Source organism: Brachycentrus maculatus, unplaced genomic scaffold (assembly GCF_059751285.1).
Source record: "Brachycentrus maculatus isolate JH-2025_06_01 unplaced genomic scaffold, ASM5975128v1 h1tg000247l, whole genome shotgun sequence".
NCBI lineage: Eukaryota > Metazoa > Arthropoda > Insecta > Trichoptera > Brachycentridae > Brachycentrus > Brachycentrus maculatus.
Window position 1 is genome coordinate 674,001 of NW_028280998.1, and position 6,000 is coordinate 680,000.

General features: G+C 32.6%; 1 protein-coding gene across 1 annotated transcript in view; it reads right to left on the bottom strand.

The window, feature by feature from the left end:
* Positions 1-5,884: 5,884 nt before the first annotated feature.
* LOC148306175 (pyrokinin-1 receptor-like) overlaps positions 5,885-6,000 on the bottom strand; it is a 162,061-nt gene continuing 161,945 nt past the window's right edge. The window contains exon 5 of the mRNA XM_088265496.1: positions 5,885-6,000. This exon is cut by the window's right edge and continues 2,297 nt beyond it. The gene's annotated coding sequence lies outside the window, so the exon portion shown is untranslated.

The window sequence follows — 6,000 nt, forward strand, 5'->3', positions numbered from 1 at the left end:
AAGAATACCATCTACCTGGGATCACAGGATTAAATAAAAATCGTTCATGATTAAACGATGTACGATAGATGTTCGAATGGCGAAATAAGGAAAGAATGCAAGGCAAGCATTATCGATAAAATTAAGAAAGGTGTGTTGATATGAATTGGACATGTGGAACGAATGAGTAAATAAACGACAGTTAAATAACTTTAAGAGGCGAATGTAGTTAGAAATAAAAATAGAGGAAGACCGAGAAAAACTTGGGATAATCAAGTATTTCAAATACTTGAGCGCGGTCGAGTCAGGAGTCGGAATAATCGGCGAGTATGTATGAGATGATTCATGAATGTGGAAGAGGCGAAATTTGTTGGCGAAGCCAGAATGGTGTGGGGTTCTATTCTTCTGCCTACCCCTGCAGAGAAGAGGCGTAATGGTAAGTTAATTGGTTAGTTTGTTAGTTCAATCATTACTCATTGGAAATAGGGTCTTGGAGGCGTAGTTTTAACAAAACAATCTTCGCCTCTACCACATTCTTGCATCTCCTATATATATACCCGCCGGTTATTATACTCCTGACCTGACCAATTTCAAGTAAAATATAAAACAAAATGATTGATATTTTGGGTTTTTAATATCCTTTTGTACGTAAAGCATGTTAAGGCCCAGTATTCGTTAAGTGGCATATTAATTGTCTCTAAATCCAGGTAACATTTTACGCAATCGATATTTTTCTTACAACACCGTTTTGCATTGAAAAAGTGAGTTTTTCTTCGAAAAAATTATATAGTTTTGAAAGGAAAGGAATAATTAAAAAGTAAAGAGCAAAAAAATTTATAAATCTGCTTTTTCTATTTATCGTGGCAAAAAACATTAACTCTAAAATCCCTATTTGAAAAATTCCTGTTATTCAAAGCTTTTAGCCTGAATAAAATCTAACATTTTGAGTGTGTCCAAATACTTGTTCGCAAATCTGGATTATCTCCAATTATAGGAGTATTTTTCATATTATTTTTTGACATCTCATCAAAGAGGTAGAATCGGTGAATGTTACACGTGTGTAAAGTGATCACTTAAACCAGCCTATGACGGTCGTGAGCCCCGTAAATGCCCAGACTTCCATATTCTTCTTCTTTGATGAGGTGTCAAAAAATAATATGAATAAAATCCTGCTATTCAACTTGAAATTGAACTTTACTTTTAAAACCCCGTATGTATGACATTTCAAACTACTTAGTGTATTTTGCCAGTTTATAGAACGTTAACAACTTCATATGCATCATTAAAGTTTTTTGCCAGTACACCCACGATATGTTGTTAATAAAACAATTAATATTCTATAAAAAATCGAGCATGAAGAGACGTGTGACCTTTCCGGTTGTCGGCCGGTGATTGAATTCTGTGATTGCGAGTAACGCCTTAAATCCGACACCCCTAAAGTGGCTTATTGACAATTCGCTCACTCCTTTCAAGAACGTCATAAATCAAAAATCGACATTTTTCAGTAGTACATGTTTTCGGCATGTCCAGAAAATGTACTATGTCCCAGCAAAAGCGGCATATTTTAAACTTAATATTTACCCGACCAAATAAAGGAATTAACCGGATCCTCGCTAAACGCAGCCATCAAGTTGGCCCAGGACCGGGAAGAATGGAGAGGACTTGTGCACCAAGTGCCTGACATTCCAGAAGACCACGACGCTCAGCATTGAGCAAGAAGATGAAGAAGAAGAATATTTACCCGCTACAGGGCAGAAAGTGATGTTTTTGCATTTTGAAGAAAAGGTATTGTTCAATTATTATTTTTTAATACACTAAGTATTTTTCAAATGGAGAAAAAAAGCTTCAGGTTTTACCTAAAAAGATCTGTTGCACAGTAAAAAGTTCAATAAGTGCCTTGATATTTATTTTTAATACATTGTTTTATATTTTTTAACTTTAAAAACGTTCTCCTGACAAATCAAGTTTTTTGATTTTTGACGTTCTTGAAAGGAGTGAGCGAATTGCTAGAGTTTATCGTTTTTAGTGTTTAAAAGGTAAATTATAAACCCTCTAACTGTGCTCCCCTCCCTACGCATGGATTAAAGCAAAAATCAACTTTATGAAGCAGGTTACTTTGGAAAACTTAGTGATTAATTTGGTTTACCAATTGTTTTATATTTTTTAACTTTAAAAACGTTCTCCTGACAAATCAAGTTTTTTGATTTATGACGTTCTTGAAAGGAGTGAGCGAATTGCTAGAGTTTATCGTTTTTAGTGTTTAAAAGGTAAATTATAAACCCTCTAACTGTGCTCCCCTCCCCACGCATGGATTAAAGCAAAATTCAACTTTATGAAGCAGGTAACTTTGGAAAACTTAGTGATTAATTTGGTTTACCAATTTTATCCTTTGAACTGTGACAAAGCCTTAGATTAGTAGTTTGATATTTTTTAATCAGCCGTATAATCACAACACTGCTATTTAGATATTTTACTAAGCCAAAATTTAAAAATAATTCCTTCATGATATTCCACAGCTTAAAAATTAATGTCGGTTTTTTCGTAAATGATCCTCTTTTTAAAATGGTACAATACTTCTAAGTATTTTTTTAATGTTTAATAGAAAAAATAATGTTAAAAATTACGATGATAAAATTAATAAATATATTTTTAACAATTTCATTAATTGATTTGGCAGTCACTTTAAAGTTATATCTATCCAGTTTCAATTAAAGTTTTTCGTGGTATATTATAACATTATTTCTTCAAATCTATCGTGACACGTGTTTCGTTGCATTCCGCATCATTTTCAAATGCCGCGCCGTATGTGAAGTTGAGTCTAAATTTTAGAATTTCATTAATTGATTCGACAGTCACTTTGTGGTAATATCCATTTTAGATTTGAGAGTTTTTAGAATTTAAGAGCTGTGTCTTTTTATTATCACAATAATAACGCAGAAATCCTAAAAAAATGTTTATAAAATATGTATGTATCAAATTATTCACAAAAGGACACTTTCGGCACAAAGGAAATAGGAAAAATAATATCAGTTTTTTTCCTTCTTCTTACCCTTATCCGAACCCAATGATGCATAGGGCAATGCATCGTATTGACGATATGTTATCTTGACATGAAGACTCCTGCGATTCAGGGACCAGTCCAGGGTAATATTAAATAAATATTAGAGTAAAATCACGAATATTTATTTTCGCCCCGCCTTCTGGGAATCGAACCCGGGACCTCCAGCACGGCAGCTAAACACGTTAACCATTACACCACGGAGGCGCACAGTTTTAGTCACTTTTAAGTGGTAGTAGTAAATTATAAGTCTTGTATTAAGGACTAGGATATTATGCAAATAAAATATGAATAAATATTTATTATTATGTAAGTTATTATATTATAAAATGTACATTCTTATACATGGAACTAAATAAAGATATAAAAGGTTTTTTATGTGTTCATTCATATCGGAAACAGGCTAGGTCTCCAATTTAAATATTTTTTAATGTGTTTACATTGTTTTTAAACTTGACTTTATTGCCCTCGAATTGAATGCGGACTGGTTGTTTTTGCATGATAAGGGGCTTTTCATAATCAGGACAGAGGAACTATAGTCAACGATCGTGACGTCTTATGACGACAATCCAATGGGATTCGTTAAAAATCTCATAAATAAAACATCACCTTTATTAACCCTCTCCTACATCAAGCCTTCAGATAGGTTTACATACCTTACTTTATTTGTTTACAGTGAATTACTTTTAGAATTGCTGGATCACTCAAAACAGTTTTACAAAAAAAAGACTGTAGGTAGAAAACTCGTTACGTTTACAAACGATTCAATGTTAAGAAAAACCATTCAGCCCACAGTATTTGAATTATCATATTTTTTTAAATAAATTGTAATATTATTTACATTCATAGCCTTGTTTTGTCATATTGGAACAGAGAAATACATTTCATTATACCTGTACAAGCAATTTATCATATTTTTTTAAAATCAAATGTTACAGTCCCATATTATAATAATAATAATAAATAATAAACCATATCCGCTCCCTAGGTGGAGCATATGGAGTCCACAAACTGTCACCAGGCTTTTCTGTCGGCTGCCAGCTCCCTTGCATCCTCCCAAGTCAGATCCGCGTCCCGAAGTTCTGACGAGAACTGCCGACGAATTGTCAGCAGTGGTCGTCCTGGGCGGCGCGAACCTGTTGCCTTGTAAAAGAGGCAACCTTGATTAAGGCTCTCAGGAGGCATATAATAATAATAATAAAATCCTTATCCGCACCCCAATGGTGCATAGGGCACAGCTTCATATAAACGCAGTGTTATCTCGATCGTTTACACATGAAGGAAAGGTGATCAGCCCTCCGCTTCAGGTACCAGTCCAGGGTAATATTGAATAAATATTATAGTGAAAAAATCACTTATGTTTATTTGACCCCCCCTGGGAATCGAAGCCGGGACCTCCAGAACGGTAGCCGAGCGTGCTGACCATTACACTACGGAGGCGGACATCCCATATTATTCTCCCTCAAATTCGAATAAGCTTCATACAAGGCCCTTATGAAATTAATAAAAAATACATATTTCAGAAAAATAAAAGTATTTTTCTTCTGTGTCGAATTGCCGACAAAAAATCCATAGTAGAAAACTTTTCATATTTATTCAAAAAAATGTTTACACAAGAAGGTTATACACATCACATCATTAGAATCATGAAAAATGTGCTTTAAATATTTAAAATGTTACCAAATGTATCAAAAGACCCTATTTTATTTATTTTATCTGTATTAGTAGCTTTCTACATAATATATCATTACGCATTGTGTATTGGATGTTTCAAGGAGTGTATAAGAAATGAGGAGATCATTTTGAGCGCAAAAAAACATATTGCCCTTTCAGTAAGGATAAAATGTTTCGTAAACATTTTGAGTATACCCTTTTGGGAAATAAAATGATACAATATAGCTTCGGGGTTGAAATATGGCGCAGTATTATATTATTTAACAAAATTCTCGAAATTTTATAATATTAAGACACCAGGTAACTAAAAATCGGATATTTTGAGTGTGTCAAAATACTTGTTTACAAATCTGGATTATTTACAATTATAGGAGTTATAAATCAGAATTTGTGAACAAGTATTTAGACACACTCTAAATGTTGTCGATAAATTAACTGGTCAAATTATAAGCTAAAATAATAAAACGAAAAGGATATTTTATAGCGTTTCTCGTGTATGTGATTATAATCCAGGATTCAGGCCTCTGACCGTCGTAAGTCTCATAAATGTCCAGACTTCCACATTCTTCTTCATCTATATATATATATATATATATATATATATATATATATATATATATATATATATATATATATATATATATATATATATATATATATATAAATATAAATATATATATATATATATATATATATATATATATATATATATATATATATATATATATATATATATATATATATATATAAATCAGATACATGCTCTTTTGTTGTTCCGGTTTTAATTTCCATTGTAGTGTTTACGTGTTTGATACCATGCAATGTCAGAAAGAAGCAAAGGATCGCCTGTACAAGCCTCCTTTAATAAAGTACTTATATGCAGTACCTGCTTTCAACGCAATCATACTTTCTCATCTTGGCATCTGACAAGCTGCAATATCTGAAAGATGCGAGAATCAAAGTTAATCTCGCCGGATCTAACAGGACGGTAGCCTAGCGTGCTGACCATTACACTAAGGAGGCGGACAAAGTCTATCTAAATATACTCGTATATATCATAGGAACAACAATTGTCCGTCATATAATTCTCCCTTAGTTCCTCTACCATTCACCCATTTTCAATCTCTCCTCTTAATGCCCCTGGAATGGTGAAAAATGAAATATATATTTTTTTGTATTTTGGCACATTTATTATCATAAATTTAGTGACAGGTAAAAAATATAGTATAAGTTAAACATAATCAACACTTTGCCTTTATAAACCTATGTGGATCAAATTCACTGATATT